This window comes from Schistocerca serialis, chromosome 5 (assembly GCF_023864345.2).
Source record: "Schistocerca serialis cubense isolate TAMUIC-IGC-003099 chromosome 5, iqSchSeri2.2, whole genome shotgun sequence".
Taxonomy (NCBI): domain Eukaryota; kingdom Metazoa; phylum Arthropoda; class Insecta; order Orthoptera; family Acrididae; genus Schistocerca; species Schistocerca serialis.
The window spans coordinates 231,348,412-231,372,466 of NC_064642.1; the positions used below are offsets into that span (position 1 = coordinate 231,348,412).

The 24,055-nt window shown below is 45.2% G+C and overlaps 1 protein-coding gene across 1 annotated transcript in view; it reads right to left on the reverse strand.

Annotated features, from left to right (window-relative positions):
• The window catches only part of LOC126481147 (probable cytochrome P450 301a1, mitochondrial), a 517,008-nt gene extending 493,928 nt beyond the window's left edge, over positions 1-23,080 (reverse strand). Inside the window, exon 1 of the mRNA XM_050104707.1 lies at positions 23,004-23,080. The gene's annotated coding sequence lies outside the window, so the exon portion shown is untranslated. The remainder of the gene's footprint in view (positions 1-23,003) is intronic.
• Between the last annotated feature and the right edge of the window lie 975 nt (positions 23,081-24,055).

A 24,055-nucleotide genomic window follows, 5' to 3' on the forward strand; every position in this document is an offset into this window, starting at 1 on the left:
GCTTCCCTTTCATGCCCCTCGTCGCTTGTAACTGCCATCTGGTTTCTGTACAAATCTGTTTTTTTTCCATCTCGTAAATAGCCTTCCACTCCCTGTATTTGACCCCTGCCACCTTCAGAATTTGAAAGAGAGTATTCCAGTCCACATTGTCAAAAGCTTTCTCTAAGTCTACAAATGCTAGAAACGTAGGTTTGACTGTCCTTAATCTACCTTCTAAGATAATTCGTATGTTCGGTATTGGCTGCTAATGGCAACAAGGGGTGGGAACTGGAAGTATCCAGTGGTGAGCTACAGAGCGTAGATAAACTGCTTAGTCGACGAGTAACTCACTATAGAGCTAGTGGTGGTCATAGAAAGCAGAGCAATGCCAATGATAAACAAAGCAAACGTTGCCTTATATCTACAAAACAGTTGTTGAAGTTGACACTTCGTGAGAAAGGAACCCATGGAATTTCGCAGAATGAAAAAGAAGTGGGAGATGAAATATTAGCGATTCTTGAAGATGAGTCAGTGGAATGTGTGTCGTCGTGTACGCTTGACTATGCAGACAATGTACACAAGGAGTACGTGACGATACGTGCTTAACAAGTGAAAGTGATTTTGAAACAGGTGTCGAGCTTTGTAGTTCATCATCCTTGTCGGACAGGGAGCCGCCAATTCCGTCTCCAGTCAGACGTAATAAAAGAAATCGTTGTCCGAGGAGCGGGTACTAAACATAATTACGTACAAGGCCGGTGTGGCTGAGCGGTTCTAGGCGCTTCAGTCTGGAACCGCGCGACCGCTACGTCGCAGGTTCGAATCCTGCCTCGGGCACGGATGTGTGTGATGTCCTTAGGTTAGTTAGGTTTAAGTAGTGCTAAGTTCTAGGGGACTGATGACCTCAGACGTTAAGTCCCATAGTGCTCCGAGCCATTTGAACCATTTCAACATTCTAAGTTCTAGGGGACTGATGACCATAGATGTTAAGTCCCATAGTGCTCAGAGCCATTTTGAACATCACCCACAGCACAGTAAAACAACAATGATGAACAGATTTCGAATAAGTCCGCAGCAGTGTACCGTGTAGTGCATGAGAAAAATTACGGATATTCAATGGAGGACAATGCACACTTGTTACAAAAAACTGATGTTTGCGTGCTTCAGGGATGCTCGATGCTATTTACGGGACGTTGATGATACGACGTTATGCACATCAGATTGGGCGCGACATAGACTACAGTGATTTCATGGGAAACAGTGGATGGTTCAAATAGTGCTAACTGCGGAATCGGCCTGATAATATGTAGATGAGATAAACAAATTTATCTCATTGTTCAGTAACAAATTTGTTTTAATTCTGATTAATCTTGGTTTGATGAGGAAATATATACGAAACGAATCCCGGAAATTAGAGATACCAAGACAGTTGTATCAAATCAAACTAGCATCAATGCCTCAACGCAGGGCTTCCCAACGTGTGGTCCGCGGACCCCTAAGGGGTCCGCCGGCTCTTTCTAGCGGGTCCGCGGCCACATTTCACCAAATTGTGTAAAATAATGAGTAAAATTATTGAATAAAAATGTGAAAATCAAATTCATAACTTTTTTTTCGTATGAAAAACACGTGTACTTTTACTTCAGGTCGTACTCCCAAGCAGCCTTTGCGGTTCCTAAGTGAGAACCCATACACAGTTTAGCGCCGGAGAATGCGGCTTCTCTGATCGACTGCTTCGCAACAATAGGGGGGGTCGTTTGTGCACCGGCTCACGGCGCTAGATGCGCTGAAACCTTTTATGCATGCGCGGAACGTGCTTTGTCGACCAATCACAGCGCTCGCTGGCACGTATGCGGCCCCAGGCATCATTAAATGTTAAACTTGCTTTGTCAGTGCACTACCTATTTCAAATCGATTTTTGACCCGTTTATTACTTCTATCTTGAATCGGTTGCTGAAGTCAGGACATTGAAGAAGGGTGCAGTTTCTCCATCGCCTTCACAAGGGAAGTTTCCAGTTGAAATGAACGAGAAGAGAGGACGACCAAAGGAAGAACAATCACAAGAAGTTCCACAGTCGGATTTATTATGTGAAAACGCTGCAAGTACTCCATTGGTTGCAATATCCTGTGGAAGTGGAATAGCCAAGAAGCGTAATTACAACGAAAGCTATTTAGAAATGGGCTTTGTGGAGACAAAGGAGGGTAAAGCTCAGTGTGTAATTTGTGCGCGAGTCCTTCCGAACTGTTCAATGGTTCCAGTTAAACTGAGCCGTCATTTGGAGGTACTCACCCGGATTTCCAGGCTAAAGACATCTTTTGAGATTTTCTCAAAAGGAAGATTGCTGAACCAGCTGCTTCTCAGCATTGCATGAAAACTCATGCAAAAACAATTAATGAAAATTCATTAAAAGCCACTTTCTTGGTTAGTTATGGAGTGGCAAAAACAGGCAAAGCTCATACCATTGCAGAAAATCTCATAAAGTCGTGTGTTAATGATATTGTTTCTTGCATGCTAGGCGAAAAGGCAGTAAAACTTGTGTCTTCGGTGCCATTATCAAACAATACTGTCAAGAGACGCATTGTTGACATGTTACATGATACGAAAGACACTCTTGGTTCTCGCATCCAACACATTTCATTTGCTCTGCAGATAGATGAATCCACTGATGTTGCAGGATTAGCGATTTTATTGGCTTTTATGGATGCGCAGTGTAAGTCGCCATGTCGTCGTGGATTGCGAGGGAGCTCCAGCTGGAGGTTCGAGTCCTCCTGCGGGCATGTGTGTGTGTGTGTGTGTGTGTGTGTGTGTGTGTGTGTGTTGTCCTTAGCGAAGTTAAACTTAGGTTAATAGTGTGTAAGACTAGGGACTAATGACCTCAGCAGTGAAGTCCCATTGACTTTACATACATTTAAAAATTTACTTTGGATTTCACGAAAAATCACACACACACACGACTGTTACGAAATATGCATGCTCGTTACACAACAGTAGCCAAACAGTGGAAGTGGACAGACCACAAGCGGCAGTTTGGAAGTGATGTTGATTGCTCTTGGAGGAAGGCAGTTCGAACGTGTGAAATGTCAAATACCAAATAATTTTAATCAGGCTATAGTGTGTTGAACAAAGGGAGTAAAACCACTAGTAAGTGTCTGGATACAGTGGGAAATCAAATTGGATCGTTAATTTCAAGTTGTTTTCATTCATCTCTAAACCAAAGACTATTGATACTTCGTGGGGAGGGGGGGGGGGGTCATTGGGAACATGGCACTTGCATTAAGAAGCTTTCAGTTCCCTTGGGTTTCGCTCTGAAATTTAAAGTTACTGTGCTCTTGACTGACTAGCGGTCCGCCATGGATTTTCGACTGAAGAAGGGATCCGCCAGCTGAAAAGGTTGGGAAGCCCTGCCTTAACGCATCCTTATACAGTTATGCCGGCTGTTAATCTGGATGGTAAATTGGCTAGGAAGTTATTTATTGTGCTGTGAAAAATTGGAGGTGTTCTGCCCCCTGCCACTCATTCTCGTGTGTGTGAGCTTGCAAGGCCAGTGTGGGACATTCACGTCACAGCAAACAATACTGAGAAAAATGGGCGTAAGAGAACTACAGCTATAGTATAAGCACTGCTTTTGTAGCTGCTCAAGGTAACTCCCTTTTCCTTTATTCCTGGCCTGCATATAGAAATCGTACTCCTTTAGAGCAAACTGTCAGTCCTGAAAAGTGTGTGGCATTGCAGTTCATACCATCTGGAACCTCTGGATAAACTGAGACTCTGAATGTTTGTTTTTTCCGTGCCTATAAAACATATTATAGGATTATCTGCAGCTACACCTTAAAGGATAGCCAGTTTCGCGATGAGCTCCAGACCAGGCCGTTTCGCATTCGGGTGCATACCATCACACTCCATCAGTTCTCATCGCCCAGTTACACCAATGTGGTTCTATACGCATTCTTTACGAATGAACACCTAGCTGAACGTCCTTCATGGTTTCGTAATTCGCAAGGAGTTCGCCTTCAGTCTTGATGGTGCGAACGTTTGTGATCACTGTGGCGCATCATTTTTCATTCGGTGTTCATGGTGCAAGTTAATTGATTTGAACATTTCTTGAATGTCGACAATGTCCATTTTGAGAATAACACATACGTCCCACAGAAGGTTGATCTCTGCATCTCCCGAATACTCATTTTCTGTCGCTGCACATGGTAAGTCATTAGCAGCTAATATTTCTCCCGTCATAACTGTTAACACAACACTTTCAAATGAGTCTTACAAAAGTTGAACTTGCAACCTCGCACTGGGGGAGTTCCTTGTAAGAATCAAATCCCTCTCTAGCAGTGTAGGCCAGTCTGCAGAGATTTACTTATTTTCTGTTTTTATGCGTTTCTTGATTTAGTGTTATTAATAATCATATCTGTATTCCATGTAGTGTTAACGCACTTTGTCGAAAATACACAGCTCTAGGAACGTCTGAACAATTTGTCGGCAGTGATTCATAAGGCGAGTTGCGGAAGGTCGCCGTAACTTTGCGGATCACCCTGTAGTTGCTTTTTATGATCTAGTGGGTTAGAGCGTATGGGGAATTGCCAGCTCGCTCTTCAGTTTGCAAACCCATGAAAGACGTAAGTACATGACCACAATACAGCGACTTACCTTTCTTCATGCTTCTAACCTCCACGCCCCTCCCCCCCCCCCCCTTTCCACCCTGTTACACCCACAGAACACAATTTATCCTTTCATAAGTTTCTCCTACACTTATTCATAACTCACTTCATTTAACAATAAACACCGATTTTATACCATAAAATCATTCTTTTTAATAATCTGCAATATTGCCGTCGGCTGCTGCGGGGAAACTATTAGTCCAAGAGAAAAAAATGAGTAGGATATTTTTGTGGGAAATGCAGTTGAATTTAACAGTGGGAAACAGTTTTGCTATAAGCCGCGGTTTTCGAGATATTCCAGAAGAACATAAAAAAGCAATCTTTCAACGCCCCTCCATCCCCACGCCCGTTGTTTACCGCTCAGGATTTTTATATGTTGCTCGTTATTCTCCTCTCTACCGCTGCACGAAAACTTGTGACAGCACGAACTTTTTCCCCTAATTTTCCTTCGTTGCTTGGATTGAAGTAAGCCAGTTGAAAGCCGTTTGTGGATGGCCTTTGTAAAGAGAGTGCAATGCTATTAGAGGGATGCACACTCATTTCCGCCCAGCCTGTGACTCACATCAGTCACGGCACAGTATCTTCTCAAGGTGAGGTTGTTATCGCAAAACATTCACCATCAGACAGCAAGAGACACCGTCTTATCAAAGTGGTTAACGACTCTTCGTGCCTATCGCTGCTGAGTCAGCTGTCAGCGAGTTTTTCAGATTGCGAGGTCGACACTTGCGGAATCAAACCATCTGAAGAGAGGTACCGGTAGGCTTAAAGTAATAATTTATCATCACCTTGGAAAAAATCAAGCTGTGATCACGAAAGTTGCTGGTAGTGTTTGTGCCTCTCTACATGTTCACGTTTCAATTTTTCTCATTGATGGAGTACTTCGCGGAGACGTTGCATAATTCTCCATTTTTGCTGTTCGGGAAACGTTCCACCTCGAAAATGACCTCGTCGTCATCCCCGAAAAGCCTGCCAAGCAATGTACTAGATGGGTGAGGAAAGTAATGCGAACGATTATTTATATGCCATTTTTTTGAAGCAGCAATATTGTCCCCTTCAAAGTAATTCCCTTCAGCAACTATACACCGCTAGAGTCATAGATTCCAGCGCTGAAAAGCTTCAACTGGTAGGACCTTTGTCAGTCGCATTCTTCTGAACATATTTCAGAATTCCAAAATTGCGTCCTTCTGAGACTTTTTCAACTTCGAGAGAACAAAAAAGCCACAAGGACTCAGATCAGATGATTAGGGGACCTATGGAACAACAGAAATGCCATTTGTAGCCAAATACTCCGTGATGGAAGTGGCCGTGTGACATGGGCCCTCCCATGATGAAGCATCCACTTGTCTGCAATGTCTCGTCTCACTCGATTCATCCTTTTCCTGAGCTTTTCAAGGACATCTTTGTAAAACACTTGGTGGACACCTGGTCCTGGAGGGACAAATTCTTCATTTATAATACCCCTGCTGCCTAAAAAGCAATTCAGCATTGTTCTGATCTTTGATTTGATCATTCGAGCCATTTTTTCGTCGAGGAGGAGTCTCAGTGTGCCATTCCACACTTCGCCACTTTATCTCTGGATCGTACTTAAAATACGATCACGCAGCCCTCTCAAGAAAATCAATGCACACGGTTCTTCGAACGTCGTTGTGCTCAGTTGTGATGTTTTTCGGCACCATTTTGGCACAAACCTTTTACATGTGCAAATCTTAAGTCAAAATTTGATGTAGCGCGAAGGCGTTTAGGTTTAACACGTCACCATCATCCTTACTGTTAAACGTTGGTCTGATATCATAAGACTACGCACGCGTTCGACGTTTCCATCGGTTTTTGAAGCTGAAGGTCTCCCTGAGCGAGATTCTTCTTCAACGTGTTCTCGGGCTTCCAGTAATGATTTGTGCAGCGAATCTTGTGCTCTTGATAAGGAATGTTCCCCATCGGCCTGTTAAAACTTTTCAAAAGTCACACTCACGGATTCTCGAAGGTTAACACAAATCTTGATTGCATAACGTTGTTCTAAATTGCACTGTTCCATTTTCGTAACACACAAAACAAACCACAACTTCACTGATGGCGCTCTCAAAAATCACGTGATCGCTATACGGATCTGAAACTCGGACTGAGCATCTGGAAAGGATGAACGCACCGGTCTACTCAAGTAGAACAACACAGCGTTCCCAGACGGTTCGTAGTGCTGTCAGGCTCATTACTTTACTCGCGCACCTCCTATGCTTCATCTGATGAAAGAAGAATTAGTCATTGCCTGACATGTCTTGAGAATACAAGAGGATGATCCAAAATTTCACTGTCCAAAGAAGCAGCATGTATGACTGCATCCAGTGCAGAATTTTCCAGGGCGTTGTTGTAGGACAAAAACACACTCTGGTCAGCTTCTCGCAGCATTTCGTTTCAACAGTCTCCGGAAAGCTGGTCAGGAGAATTCAGCACCATGCTCGTGAGGTGGTTTGCCAATTACGAGCACCACACCACGACAGCCCCAAATAACACACACAGTCAGAATCACCTTGCCCGAATACGGTATATCCCCCCCTTTTGCCGGCCGGTGTGGCCGAGCGGTTCTAGGCGCTACAAATGGTTCAAATGGCTCTGAGCACTATGGGACTCAACTGCTGAGGTCATTAGTCCCCTGGAACTTAGAACTAGTTAAACCTAGCTAACCTAAGGACATCACAAACATCCATGCCCGAGGCAGGATTGGAACCTGCGACCGTAGCGGTCTTGCGGTTCCAGACTGCAGCGCCTTTAACCGCACGGCCACTTCGGCCGGCTCTAGGCGCTACAGTCTGGAACCGCGCGACCGCTACGGTCGCAGGTTCGAATCCTGCCTCGGACATGGATGTGTGTGGTGTCCTTAGGTTAGTTAGGTTTAAGTACTTCTAAGTTCTAGGGGACTGATGACCTCAGATGTTAAGTTCCATAGTGGGTCAGAGCCATTTGAACCAATAGCCATCTACAGAACCGTGAAGAGGCTTTGACATAGAGACGTTTACAAAACCGTCTTGTAGACATGCGATGCAGATGCGCTCAGCGTACACAAACTGTACTGTACTTATATATTTATACATTCGGCATATTTCTTTGTACGACTGTTTCATAATTTCAAAGATGTTTTCACGAATATATGGAAATGAAATTTTTTCGGTGTTACACTGCGGACACAGTTGATTTTTTGTTTTCGTTTCTAATAAAAAATTGGCAAAATGAATACCTAGGCAATGATAGTTAAAAATAAAAATATATGCAAAGTTATAGGGCATTATTCTAACAAATGGCACTCGTTTACATCGAGTGTGTACAGTAAGGAGGTAACACTTGCAGGTAGTGGAAAACTCCTTGCAACCAGTTGCACAGTACTTCTTGTGCTTCCTTGTACTTACTTCATGCCATTGTTGCTGTTGTTGTTGTTGTTGTGGTCTTCAGTCCTGAGACTGGTTTGATGCAGCTCTTCATGCTACTCTATCCTGTGCAAGCTTCTTCATATCCCAGTACCTACTGCAACCTACATCCTTCTGTATATGTCTACTGTATTCATCTTTTGGTCTCCCTCTACGATTTTTACCCTCCGCGCTGCCCTCCAATACGACTGAAACTGGCCTTGTCAGTTTGATCCTGATCACAAGTTCCAGAAACTAGTATTTTCATTCGATATAAACGTGAAGGGTAACAACCGAGTCCCAGCGTCAGCGGGTGCCGCCTGGGGCCGTGTAGATTGCTCGTTGAAAAAGCTACCTCTGCGCGCTGCACGGAACCCGACTTGTCCTCTGCATTTGAATTTTCAAGAAGCCTGTGTCCACTGTGGTGCCAGGTTGGGTTGTCTGCCAGTTTTAAGAACCGGGTGCATGGGCATCCGGTGAATAGCATCCGTTGGCTCCTGACTCTTAGCAAACTCGTCTAGTTACTCTTCCATCTGCAAGAAATTCTTGTGAGCATGCGATTACCGTGTGCATGATAATGTTGTGTCGCACAGTGGCTCTTCTATTTCGCCATCTTGGTTATCCATCGTGACATACAAACATCTTCATTCATGAATAATTTAAATGATCTCTCTCAACTTACGTTTCTCGGAGTGTGTGTGACTAAACCAGTGGTATTCGAGCTGTCTGACTAAGCTTGGCCGCACCTACAATTAAAAGCTGTTGTTTATTTTGCAATTAGGTGCTTCACACGCAACGTTCACCTTTTTCAAGTGTATTTACAGTGTCTATTTGCGTATTAATTGAAAATTCTTAAGTAGTGGTCCATGTGTTACAGGATAGCTTGACGTATCTGTTGTTTATATTTTGGGTCCAGCTAAAGACTCCTGGATACGATAAATGCCTTTACTGAGAGTGTCTACCTCTTTAGTAGTGATTGAACCATACTTCAGTGAAGAAAGAGAAACTGGTTGACTTTGCAACTCCCACTTGTATCAGACTTTGAATTTCATTTTGTCAGGTTATTCCACTTGCTTAGAACAAGTGCTCCTCCTTCTAATTATCTGCAAACAGTCACTTGATAGTGGATGGCTGACTCTAATGACCTGTTAGCTATTAACAATATGTTTTTGAAACTTGTAATGAAGAATATGCAGATCAGTTTCATGGACTTGTGATCTGATTAGATCTCAGTGCAGAGCATCCACAAAACTTTTTTAACTTAATGTTCTCAAAAAATATTTTTTTTTATTTAATTCAGTCATTTCCGAAAGTTATGTAATACGAGGGCCGGCCGGGGTGGCCGAGCGGTTCTAAGCGCTACAGTCTGGACCGCGCGACCGCTACGGTCGCAGGTTCGAATCCTGCCTTGGGCATGGATGTGTGTGCTGTCCTTAGGTTAGTTAGGTTTAAGTGGTTCTGAGTTTTAGGGGACTGATGACCACAGCAGTTAAGTCCCATAGTGCTCAGAGCCATTTTGTAATACGAGGTGTATTCGGAAAGCAAGATTCAATCAGGCGCGAAATGAAAACCACTGTGAAAATCCAATGGAACTTTGCACAGATGTGTTGGGCAGTGTCTTTAGTGTGCCTGTCGATTGCTTCACGTCCGTCTTTTGAGTTCAGAGAGCAAAGTGATCACGTAGATATGCCTAAAACAACAGTGTCTCCCGCCAAGTATGTCGAGATGGAAAGAGTTTTCTCCTGAAGCTATGCTGCGCACATAACATAAATGTCATGTGTCTCTTTCTTCAAGACAATTTTCAACCGCATTCTGCAGGGGCAATGAAAATGCTCCTGCAGCGTTTTCGATGGAAAGTGTTTGCTCACCCACTACACAGCCCTTAATTGGCTCCCTCCGTTGTTCATCTCTGCTCACATGAACTGCTGGCTACAAAGACAACATTTTGGCACAAACAACGAAAGACAGACCAGCGTAGAGAATTGACGGAAAGTACAGGCGGCTGCTCTTTGTGACGGAAAGTCTGTACAACGCCACGACAAATGTCTAAGTCGGAGCGGCGACTATTTAGAGAGGTAGCTGGAAGGTGTAGCTAACTGTTTCGAAGAAAAATTTTTAGATTTGACTGTGGTTTTCATTCCGTTTCCGATCGGATCTTACTTTCCGAATAGCCCTCGTATCTACAACATTTCTGTTGTTGGAAATTAATTACTTCTGGCGGTATTTGCTCAGATTGTCTTGCATCAATTTCTGTGTTTTAATAAACTGGTGTGTTTTTAATAAATATGTTAATAAATTTGTGGCCCAGTATCACTTCACTCATCACCCACTCCCTACCACATTGCATATGCGAGTGCAGGAAAACCTCTGCCTTGGCTTGCAGTCATGGACAACTTCTGCTTGGTACTTGGAATTGTGGAATGACCTTCTGTCTTAGCGTTCAGCCATGCAAATAGATTTATTTTTAACCTCCTGCTTTGTTAGATTCAAATTTGTCATTAGATATAGGATTTGAATAATGTCTGATTCGAATTTCTGAATGTGTAGAATGTTTAGCATTTTTTCGACCCAAGTAGAGCAAGCTTAGTCACATTTTCGCCACCAACCACCATACATGTCTGTCCAAACAGACCCATCCGGCAGCACATGACCCATGCCATCACACCACCTGACGCAGCCACGATGACGCAGCACTCATGCTTGATACAGGTCCGGCAGTTTAGGAAACCATGGTGTTGATTCATTGCTCACCTCTGGTCACGCTTCAGTTGATCTTCGTAGGGCACTTCTTTGTAAATGGACAGTAGGAAAACTGGTCATTCCATTCCTTTTCCCTTGCTTTAAAAACAGTCGTTAACCAATTAATTAAGTTAATTTTTGTTTTTGACTAATTGTTGCTTGTTTTCACCATTCACTCAGCAGTGTCGCTGAAACATGATCAACGTACTCCCTTTTTTATTTGTTCAAAATGAATGAAATTCATTAAACATACACTACTGGCCATTAAAATTGCTACACCACGAGGATGACGTACTACAGACGCGAAATTTAACCGACAGGAAAAAGATGCTGTGATATGCAAATGATTAGCTTTTTAGAGCATTCACACAAGGTTCGCGCCGACACCTACAAAGTGCTGACACGAGGAAAGTTTCCAACCGATTTCTCATACACAAACAGCAGTTGACCGGCGTTGCCTGATGAAACGTTGTTGTGATGCCTCGTGTAAGGAGGAGAAATGCGTACCATCACATTTCCGACTTTGATAAAGGTCAGATTGTACCGTATCGCGATTGCGGTTTATCGTATCGCAACAGTGCTGCTTGCGTTGGTCGAGATCCAGTGACAGTTAGCAGAATATGGAATCGGTGGGTTCAGGAGGGTAATAACGAACGCCGTGCTGGATCCAAACGGCCTCGTATCGCTAGTAGTCGAGATCAAAGGGATCATACCCTCATGGCTGTAACGGATCGTGCAGCCACGTCTCGATCCCTGAGTCAACAGATGGGGACGTTTCCAAGACAACAACCAACTGCACGAACAGTTCGACGACGTTTGCAGCAGCATGGACTATCAGCTCGGAGACTATGCCTGCGGTTACCTTTCACGCTGCATCACAGACAGGAGCGCCTGCGATGGTGTACCCAACGACGAACCACGTTCTGTTTACAGCATCATGATGGTCGCATCCGTGTTTGGCGAAATCGCGGTGAACGCACATTGGAAGCGTGTATTCGTCCTCGCCATACTGGCGTATCACCCGGCGTGATGGTATGGGGTGCCATTGGTTACACGTCTCGGTCACCTCTTGTTCGCATTGACGGCACTTTGAACAGTGGACGTTACATTTCAGATGTGTTACGACCCGTGGCTCTACCCTTCATTCGATCCCTGCGAAACCCTACATTTCAGCGGGATAACGCACGACAGCATGTTGCAGGTCCTGTACGGGCCTTTCTGGATACAGAAAATGTTCGAATGCTGCCCTGGCCAGCACATTCTCCAGATCTCTCACCAAATGAAAACGTCTGGTCAATGGTGGCCGAGCAACTGACTCGTCACAATACGCCAGTCACTACTCTTGATGAATTGTGGTATCGTGTTGAAGCTGCATGGGCAGCTGTGCCTGTATACGCCATTGACTCAATGCCCAGGCGTATCAAGGCCGTTATTACGGCCAGAGGTGGTTGTTCTGGGTACTGATTTCTCAGGATCTATGCACCCAAACTGCGTGAAAATGTAATCACATGTCAGTTCTAGTATAATATATTTGTCCAATGAATACCCGTTTATCATCTGCATTTCTTCTTGGTGTAGCAATTTTAATGGCCGGTAGTGTAGTACCTCTCCTTCAAGTAACTAGTACCCGTCATCATTTATAATTGTTTATGTTGTCAAGCGCGAAAGAACCACTCACCGAATTTCAAGCAGTTATTTTGGTCAGCTGTGTAATTTTTCAGTAAGTTTGTAGAAACAAATTACGGATATTATATGTCAACATCCCCAGCCTTGGGTTGAATGTCACAAAGCTAATTTATTTCTCACGCTATCCAATATCCGCTGCGTAATTTTATCAGGCAGTTAATGAAGAGGAGTAGTGTGGTGTTCACATACTTCCACACAATTGGAAAAAACTCGAATAAACTTCACTCGTGAGGACTTGCACACTGTCCACAGAGCTAAGGTCATTCTGTTATTTTGCTTTAGCTCAAAGTTTCGTTAACTCTGTACAGGTACAACTATTGATAGTTGTATGGTCAATATTTCCGAAACCTAGAATTAAAACAAAAAATCTTTCACCGCATGCGGAGTGTCCAGTGAAATTTCGGGCAAACTGCTGGATGTAACGCAGTGGCACGATATTTCAGTGCAGAGTTTTATAGCCATACTGGTATATACAGATGTCTTATATATATCTGAACATGGCCAGGAGACTCTGCACCTAAATATCGTATCAGCGAGCTTCACACTTCCGGCAGTTCGCCCGAAATTTCATGGATCAGTTACGGAGATGCTCAAATAAATATAGTAGACGCTACAGGAGAGGCATTTTCTATCACGGTCGGGTTTACTGTTCAAATTCCGAGAGCGTATGTTTCAAGGAGAGTCGTGCAGAGAAATTACAGCTCATCCTGACGCTTTAGCAACAGCCGTTCTTGCCATGCACCATTCGCGACTATAACAAGAATTGGGGAAGCACCCTGTGGTGTCACCGCCAGACACCACACTTGCTAGGTGGTAGCTTTAAATCGGCCGCGGTCCATTAGTACATGTCGGACCCGCGTGTCGCCACTGTCAGTGATCGCAGACCGAGCGCCACCACACGGCAGGTCTCGAGAGACTTACTAGCACTCGCCCCCAGTTGTACGGACGACTTTGCTAGCGACTACACTGACGAAGCCTTTCGCTTATTTGCCGAGAGATAGTTAGAATAGCCTTCAGCTAAGTCAATGGCTACGACCTAGCAAGGCGCCATAGCAATTGATAGTTATCGTATGAAGCATGTCTCATCAAGAACGATGTGTACAAATGATGAATTAAAGTTAAGTATTCCAGCAGCTACGTACTTTTCTTTATAGCATTCATTACGTATCCTGTTTCAGACCTCACGCCATCCTACGTGAGCTTATAGCGTGCATTTCGGTCTCCTCAAACCACACTGTGTCGGCACTTCTGTCGACACATCATATTGGCGACGAGGCGTAAAAGAGGATTTCGCGTTCGTATTGCTCTAATTTACTTGTGTCATGGCTTCGCCACAATCTCCAGATGTACTGTCCGAATTTTTTCGCTTGCAGAATCAGCCGACGCAGGCGTTATTGGATGTCCTTGGACAGCTCGTCCAGGGTCAACGTGCAATGCAAACCGATGCGGCAGCCGCCGCTTCACCGCTACCGCAGCCACAACATGCTGTTGCACCCCAGTTTCGTCCATACGATGCGGACTGGTCGATTCATTCAGTAATTTTCCTTTTGTTGTCCGGATGTCTTCCACGACGTCATCTGCCACCATCTAAGCGTTATCCGCTATCTTTTGCATTGAAGGTCTTCCACAGACTATTGTTTCCGACAATGGCCCACAATTTATGTCCGCAGAATTTCAGTCCTTCTGCAAGGCTAATGGTATTCAACATCTGACATCAGCGCCGTTTTTGCCTCAGTCAAACGGTGCCGGTGAACGATTGGTCCGTACTTTCAAGTCACAGATGTTGAAGTTGAAAGAGTCGCATTCTCGGGAGGACGCGTTGTTGCTCTTTTTGTCATCGTATCGCTCTCAGCCCCGAGATGGTCGCTCGCCGCTGAGTTGCTCCATGGTCGTCCTCATCGAACCTTGATGTCTTTGCTGCATCCGCCGCATCAGGTTCCTGTGCAGCGGCAGACTCCTGCTTTTGCTCCAGGCGACGTTGTATTCTATCGCAACTATCGCGGTTCACGGCGTTGGCTCCCAGGGCGCATTCTTCGCTGCCTCGGCCGCGCGATGTATTTGGTTTTGGGGGCCTCTGGTGAGGTGCGTCGGCATCTCAATCAGCTGCGCCTCTGTCGTCGCACGGGTTCTGCCGCTCCCCGTCTGCTTTCAGCGACGGTGCCGCCCGGTCAGCGCCCTGGGGACCCATCTACTGGCTCGCCTCATCCCCAGGTGTTACCGACGCTGCCTTCCATTTTGCCCCATGGCGACGCGCCGCCGCCGCCGCCGCCGCCGCTTGTTCTCCCGCCGGCGCCGCCCGCAGTGGACGCTTCGCTGCAACCGCCTGGCGCCTCACTGGGTCACGCGCCGCCGATCGCTTCCCGTGACCAGCTGTCCTCCGCCATGGACCTCTTGCCCGCTCCGGACCACTTGACGTCTTCGCGCGTCGAGTACCCCGACGCGATGGAGGTCGACCCTTCGGCCCCTCCTGTCTCTTTCCGGGCGCTTACACCGCATGTTGGCGTGCACCCTGGACTAGGCTTTCAGGCGTTTCCTAGCTCCCCTCGGACCGAATGGCCGGGTGCGGGTGGCACAGCCTCGCCTGAAGTTAGGCTCCTCACCTCATCGCATACACCAACATGGGGTCCTCCCCACGGCGGGCGGAAGCCTTATCAAACGACCGTTCGCCGATTTGCGGGGGAGGAATGTGGTGTCATCGCCAGACACCACACTTGCTAGGTGGTAGCTTTAAATCGGCCGCGGTCCATTAGTACATGTCGGACCCGCGTGTCGCCACTGTCAGTGATCGCAGACCGAGCGCCACCACACGGCAGGTCTCGAGAGACTTACTAGCACTCGCCCCCAGTTGTACGGACGACTTTGCTAGCGACTACACTGACGAAGCCTTTCGCTTATTTGCCGAGAGATAGTTAGAATAGCCTTCAGCTAAGTCAATGGCTACGACCTAGCAAGGCGCCATAGCAATTGATAGTTATCGTATGAAGCATGTCTCATCAAGAACGATGTGTACAAATGATGGATTAAAGTTAAGTATTCCAGCAGCTACGTACTTTTCTTTATAGCATTCATTACGTATCCTGTTTCAGACCTCACACCATCCTGCGTGAGCTTATAGCGTGCATTTCGGTATCCTCAAACCACACTGTGTCGGCCCTTCTGTCGACACATCACACCCTTAGACACAAAGCGTAAGGTAGCTTCAGTACTATAGGCGTAGATGTAGTTTCGTGGACTATTATCTACAGTCTGACACTGAGTCCCGTCCTCTCCCTCTCGAGCGCATCTAGAAAAACATAAACACAAACTACACCTCATACTCCATGTAAACGTAGAGGTACCTCTGAATTTCAGTTGGTCTCACAGACAACCATGACACGATCTCGCACTTCTTCGTGCCGTGTAGTTTTGTAAGAGCAAATGTAGCAGCGTCCGCATAGTTACTTTGTGCTAGGAAGGGCTTTCAACGGGGAAGTGCCCAGGCGTCTCGGGGTGACCCAAAGCGATGTTTTTCGGACATCGAGGAGATACAGAGAGACAGGAACTGTCGATGACATGCCTCGCTCAGGCCACCCAAGGGCTACAACTGCAGTGGATAACCGCTACCTACGGATTATGGCTCGAAGGAACCCTGACAGCAACGCCACCGTGTTGAATAATGCTTTCAGTGCAGCCACAGGACATCATGTTACGACTCAAACTGTGCGCAAAAGGGTGTATGATACGCACCTTCACTCCCGACGTCCATGACGAGGTCCATCTTTGCAACGACGACACCATGCAGCGCGGTACAGATGGGCCCAACAACATGCCGAATGGACAGCTCAGGATTGGCATCACGTTCTCTTCACCGATGAGTGTCACATATGCCTCCAACCAGACAATCGTCGGAGACGTGTTTGGAGGCAACCCGGTGAGGCTGAACGCCTTAGACACACTGTCCAGCGATTCCAGCAAGGTGGAGGTTCTCTGCTGTTTTAGGGTCGCATTATGTAGGACCGACGTATGCCGCTGGTGGTCATGGAATGCGCCGTAACGGCTGTATGATACGTGAATGTCATCCTCCAACTGATAGTGCAACCATATTGGCAGCATATCGGCGAGGCATTCGTCTTCATGGACGACAATTCGCGCCCCCATCGTGCACATCTTCTGAATAACTTCCTTCAGGATAACGACATCGCTCGACTAGAGTGGCCAGCATGTTCTCCAGACATGAACCCTATCAAAAATGCCTGAGATAGATGGAAAAGGGTTGTTTATGGACGACGTGACACACCAACTACTCTGAGGGATCTACGCCGAATCGCCGTTGAGGAGTGGGACAATCTGGACCAACAGTGCATTGATGAACTTGTGGACAGTATGCCACGACGAATACAGGCATGCATCAATGCAAGAAGACGTGCTGCTGGGTATTAGCGGTACCAGTGCGTACACCAATCTGGACCACCACCTCTGAAGGTTCCGCTGTATGGTGGTACAACATGCAAACTGTGGTTTTAATGAGCAATGAAAAGGGTGGGAATGATTTTTGTGTTGATCTCTATTCCAATTTTTCTGTGCAGGTTCCGGAACTCTCGAAACCGAGGTGATGCAAAACTTTTTTTGATGTGTGTAGTTACTTAGTCATCTTCAGTTAAGTTGAAAACATCCAACAGTGTAATAAATGCAACAGCAGGAACGATAATAAATCACGAAGTTTCACTTACTTTGAGGTATACAGAGCCTTAATAACCGTACATGATTAAGTTTATAGATAACTTAGGGATATACAGAGTGCGAAATTTAGTACACAGGGATCCCATCTCTGTTTGGAACAATGATTCTAAGCTGGCTACGTATCAACTCAAACTGAGCTTCGATATAGATGTGGGTATGTCATTTCACGCTGATTCAACTCTGTGCCAGCGTTAGACAACAGTAGTAGATTGAGTGTAGTGGCACACCAGTCACTTGGCAATCCATGACCAGAGGTTTTCAGTAAGTGAGAGATCTGGTGGATGTGCTCAGTGGGTCAACATTCTGACACCCTTCGTATCAAGACAAGTCAGGACAGCACGAGAAAAATATGGTCTCATGTTATCTTCTTGAAAGATCAAGATAGGTCACAGCCACCGGCCTTAACATGTCAGTCATGTCCGTCGCCTCGAGTGCTAGTCGCAGCAGGCAGCTGAGTTTCTGCATGGCCTTGAGTATGGCTCTCCTCGACCCATCCCATCGATACCGTATTTGCATGTCAGTCGTAGAACGCCGACCAACTAACTTTGGGACACAAACCTGCCGCAGTTGCAGTTTACTAATGGGGAACGTGCTTCATAATCCTTTTTTGTGTAGAAAATGTAGATGGCATTTCTGCCACCTACTGTGTACGGTTGTGCTGGAATGCTAATCCTTTGCAAATGCAAGCATGTGGTACAATTCATGACAGGTTGACATTTTTTGGTTGCCATTCAAGATGCTGCATTTTCAATGACCTGCAGTGCATATTTAAAAAAATATAAGTCACTTAGCTATTGTAAGTGTGTCGAATTTTTTTACACATGCTCCAGTTTGTTAACTGTTCACGTGCCACTTTGGTTAAAGCATACTGCACATGGCAAAATGACACTATCCAAAACCAGCACCAAGGAAACTTTGGTGCACCACAGGCCACAGATGACAATGATGAATGACGGCTGCAGAGATGTGTACAGGCGAGTAGACGCATAACTGTCGAGCAATTGACCGCCCAGATGAACCAAGGGGCTACCGATATTGTCTCCTCAACGACCGTTCAGCAAACGGTGCTATGTGTAAGCCTCCACAGCAGGTGCCAGGTTGATGCACCCATGCTGACTGCTTTTCATACGCGATGAGGGTCGGAATTTGCACACCAACACCGCAACTAGAAATCCAGTAAGTGGAGACAGGTGGCCTTTTCAGATAAATCGCGTTTTATGCTCCATGGGACAGATGTCCATTGGCATGTACCGTGTGAAACGTCTGAAAGCAAACATCCTGCAACAATCGTCGGAGAGACCCATGGCCTGAGGGCATTCCATGTGTGATATCGCCATTGTGGAAGGCACAATGGATCAACACAAGTAGGCATTTAGCCTTGGGGACCATATCCAGCCCTACATGCAGTTTGTTTGCCCTCAGCACAGGGTCATCTACGAGCAGGACAATGCAACTTGTCACACATCTCGCGTTGTACATGCGTGGTTCAGAGAGCATCCCCTAACCACCAAACTCCATTTATTAAAACCCAGCCGAGAATCTATGAGACCACCTCAATCTACATCTGCATCTACATCCATACTCCGCAAGCCACCTGGCGGTGTGTGGCGGAGGGTACTTTGAGTACCTCTATCGGTTCTCCCTTCTATTCCAGTCTCGTATTTTTCGTGGAAAGAAAGATTGTCGGTATGCCTCTGTGTGGGCTCTAATCTCTCTGATTTTATCCTCATGGTCTCTTCGCCAGATATACGTAGGAGGGAGCAATATACTGCTTCACTCCTCAGTGAAAGTATGTTCTCGAAACTTCAACAAAGCCCGTACCAAGCTACTGAGCGTCTCTCCTGCAGAGTCTTCCACTGGAGTTTATCTATCATCTCCGTAAAGCTTTCGCGATTACTAAATGATCCTGTAACGAAGCGCGCTGCTCTCCGTTGGATCTTCTCTATCTCTTCTATCAATCCTATCTGGTACGGATCCCTCACTGGTGAGCAATATTCAAGCAGTGGGCGAATAAGTGTACTGTAACCTACTTCCTTTGTTTTCGGATTGCACATCCCCATGGTTCCTTCCAATGAATCTCAGTCTGGCATCTGCTTACCGACGATCAACTTTATATGATCATTCCATTTTAAATCACTCCTAATGCCTACTCCCAGATAATTTATTGAATTAACTGCTTCCAGTTGCTGACCTGCTTTATTGTAGCTAAATGATAAAGGATCTATCTTTCTATGTATTCGCAGCACATTACACTTGTCTACATTGAGATTCAATTGCCATTCCCTGCACCATTCGTCAATTCGCTGCAGATCCTCCTGCATTTCAGTACAATTTTCCATTGTTACAACCTCTCGATATACCACAGCATCATCCGCAAAAAGCCTCAGTGAACTTCCGATGTCATCCACAAGGTAATTTATGTATTTGTGAATAGCAACGGTCCTACGACACTCCCCTGCGGCACACCTGAAATCACTCTTACTTCGGAAGACTTCTCTCCATTGAGAATGACATGCTGCCTTCTGTTATCTAGGAACTCTTCAATCCAATCACACAATTGGTCTGACAGTCCATATGCTCTTACTTCGTTCATTAAACGTCAATCAGGCTGTTTCCACTGTTTACACACTACCAAGAAGTCTACATCAGCGTGCCACACACTGGAGTTGGCTTGGTTCCACATCCTTCCAGACTTTATTCCTGCAGGTCTCGCAGTCTTCCACATTGGAAAAGCTGGTTATTCAGACTTTTGGCAGGTGGTCACATAATAAGGTGACAACAGTGTAATACACATATTTTGGCTATATTTGTACAGTGACAGTTTGGCAACTGAAATTTTGAGAATAGCGAGAGTGGATCTCTCGGCCTGTCTGTCCTACACAGCAGCTTTAACTACTCTTACATGTATCGGCAGACGCAGGAAGAGTGGTCAGTATTCAGGGATATGACAGGAATCATAATTCAAAACAAAAAGGTCTAGAAAGCATGGTCTCTAAAATGCACACCTTAAGAGCTATGAGCACTTGGTCGGTAGAAGAGATGTTTTTCGCAGAAGCGAAGATGAACATGTGTTCATAGCTTTTAAAGTATGTGCCTTAGAGCCCATATTTACTGGACGTTTTTTATTGTTTTGGTCCCAAATAGCACATCTCAGAATATCAAAAGCAAGGAGCTTCCAGTAGAAGAGATTTGCTTCACAGTATTGAAGGTGATGAAATCCTCATAGCTTTTAAGGTTGGAGAAGCTGTGTGCATACTTTTGTCGCAGTTTATCGATAGAACGAAATGCCTTTTCAGTTTATTCGGCCTGAATAGGTTTGATATTGTTTTTGAGAAATGGTTCCAAGATACAGAAAAAAGGCTGCCCATTTTATTTCACCCTTAATTTCCTCATTCTCTAAATACGAAATATTTCTGTTGCAGGATTTTAGTTGAAATTAATTGTTCACAACTTTTACTCTGTTTCAGCAATGGCGTGTAATGAACTGGTGTACTAAAGTTCAGAACACCACATACAGAAACACCTATCGTCTTATCTATGCACAGCACTTGAAATTGAAAGTCAGTTTATTACGAGGATTCAGTTAGAGAAAGAATAAAGAAGAATGTAAATGGTGCAATATTATGTTGTTGGGAAATTTGGTTTATATTATTCCCTTTAAGTTCCAATGAGACGGGCGAGTTTCTCTGTAGTGTTGATAATCTCCCTTTCTCCAACATTTACATTTACATATACACTCCGCAAGATGCTGTGATGTGCATGGTAGAGGGAATGGGTCGACGTTATCGATTTTCTTTTCTATTCCGTTCATGTGTTGAGCGAGGGAAGAAATGACTGTACAAATGTTTCGACAAGCGGCATAATCCCTCTTATCTTCTTCTCATTACACGTGCGGGAGAGACAGAATCTTACGCAACAAGATTTCAAGAGAACTGGTTATCTTTTTGTAACTGTAACCCGTTTATACTCCACGATCCTTTAGTATGGTCTAAACCGACCTATTACGATGTTAGCAGGGCGCCTCTAAAATCTTTCGATGCCTGTTGCCATGTCTACTTGATAAGAACTCTAAACGCTGGAACAATATTCTCGAATTGGTCGCACACGCGTCTTGTATACAATCTCCTTTAGAGATGCACTGCATTTTCTCAGAGTCATGTTCAGTTCGCCTTCCCTAATACCGATTTTACGTCAGCACCCCATTTACAACCATTTTCACTATTACCCATGAACATGTAAACGATGTGATATGCCCAAGATGTCACCACTAAACTTGCAAACTTACACTGTCGGGTTATATCTCTTTGTTATAGGTTTTACGTTACGTTTAGCCACTTTTATAGGCAACTACAATTCACTACACCAAATGCAAACTTTGTCCAAGTGTTTCTGCAATTGCTTACGATCATTCAACAGAAATACGTTCCTGTACACTAAATCTTACAGTGCTGCTGATCCTATCTGATACATCGCTTATCTATACTAGGAACAGAGGTTCTATTACGCTTCCTTGAGGCACACCAGCCTCTGTGGAGCATCCACTGTCCATTGTAACGAAATGGCTACTGTTAATCTAAAGCCTAGTTTACACGACGACATTGGGTTGCGCCACTCGTTGCGTGGAATGTGTTGCACGCAAATGGTTTCATGTTCGACTGTAGACATGGCGAAACCAGTATACACTTCAGCTTCGTCGTTTCGTGGGTTCCTGAGTCGTGTCTGAAATGAAAGTTTTGGCAGCTGCACGTCGCCCGAGTTGTGACGGAGTTAAAGCTTGTTGCTTGGAATCGCTACATAAGAAAAAAATAAGAATCGTGTTTCGATTCTTGACTAGATGAATAAAAGACGTCAACTCGGTTGCTCAGCATCCTTGCTGAAATAACTTGTAATGGAAGACCCAAGAAGCTCTTTTAATTATCTTAGAATGTCACCAGAACAGTTAACGTTTCTTCTAAATAGAGATAATTACGCGCTAAGGAGTAAAGATACTGTAATGCGTGAAGCACTGTCGCCAGAACTGAAATTTCATATCACATTGCGTGCATTACAATCGAGAACACTCGGCATGCTGTAAGACGCGGTTTTAGTTGGTGATGACGCTTTTTCATTAACACCAACAATTATTAACACTAACAGTAATAATTACCAACGTTAACAGCAGTAATCGTTCGAAGCAGGCCGCATTACGAAGAGAATGGTTTACAAACTACTCTCTTGAAGGTAGATCTGTACAGTGGCAATATTTGAAAATTCAAACATATGTGAATGGGGAGCACTACTGCGACGTTTAAATAGGTGAATATTGAATAAAGAATGTAGCTCATTGATTTGTGTAGCCTTCCCTCTTGTCAACCAATATTCCTTTAAAAAAAAGTCAGTCAACTCGAACGGTGGGATTTTAGTCTTGTAGACAAGAGCATTTCTACAGCTAGAATTGCTTTTGCTTGTATTTTTCGTAATTCAGTTGTATATTTGCTCCTAATTCAAAAATTTTTGCCCTGCAGCTCAGATATTGTCAACCTATCTGTGTTCTGATCGCACGTGAAGGTATCAGGAGCAGCAATATGTTGCTTATTTTTGTAATTAGCATCACTGAAATCCCACAAACACCTATGCAAAGCATAGATATCCAAAAAGCGAACATACATAACCTCAAAACTCATGCAACTGGTGTCGCCAACGTTGGAACACGCCGAAAGCGTTGTTTCACCGAGGAGTTGCGCAAACGCACGGTGCGCATGCGCAGTGGCCGGTAGCGCAGTTGCTTGCAACCTAGTGTCGTCGTGTAAACTAGGCTTAACACCCGTTGAGCAAAACTTGCGCCGGCCTTCTCACCTGGTCGCAATAACGCAGGCAGTAACCTCGCGCCAGTGGCGAGCTCGGCGATTACTGACAGCTGCGCGGCGCTGGTGCTGCCTTGAGATACTTGACTGTGCCGGCTATTGGATGACAAGGCAGCTGTGACGTAACGGTCCCGCGACGCGGACCGGGAAGGGGGCTGCAGCGCTCTGCTCACGACTGTCACGCGAATAATGGTACCGTCGTCGGCTGATACTCGTATCCGAGTTTTCATTTCTCTCCTGAGATTTCCTTTGTCACGGTTCAGGCGTGGAAGTGTCGTTGATGGCTTAGCAATCCAATCCTAGCGTGGAACTGGCGGCCACAGACATTACAGCTAATGGAAGGTGGAGGACGTGGCTGAGCCTGGAGGAGTTTACGTCTCCGGCGTTTGTCATGCTCCATTCTTCGACGTTCCAGCTCAAAGTTTTGAAGAGCATTTGAGGTAACTAAGTGCCAGTTACTCGAATCGATGTTCAAGTTTTTCAGATTTTTCTTGTACTGATCCTTATAACGTTTGAGAGGGGCACCTAGTGGCCTTTTACCTGTGCTCACTTCGCTGTACAGCATTTGGCGTGGAAGTCTGTCATTTTTCATCCGCTGGACATGTCCGACCCATCTGAGTTGACGCCCAATGATAAGAGCTTCCATGCTATACATTTTTGCTTTCTCAAGAACAGCCGTGTTGGATATGAAGTCATCCCATTTCAGGTTCATGATATATCTTAGCTTCTGTTGGTTGAAGCGTTCTAGTTTCTTCAGATCACAGCGATATAACGTCCAGGTTTCGCAACCGTACGGCAGGGTGGAAATGACTACAGCTTTGTACACCATCAGTTTGGTGTACAGTGTTAGGTCTTTATTCAGGAAGACACGCTTTGTAAGACGTCCAAATGCTGCATGCGCAGCGCGTAATCTATTCTCCACATCTTTTCCAGATGAGCAGTTAGATGACAGTATGCTTCCCAGGTAGAGGAAATGGTCCACTTGTCCCAAGGTTGTACCATAAATGGATATGCTGAAGTCAGGAACGGAGGAGCCAGGAGTTG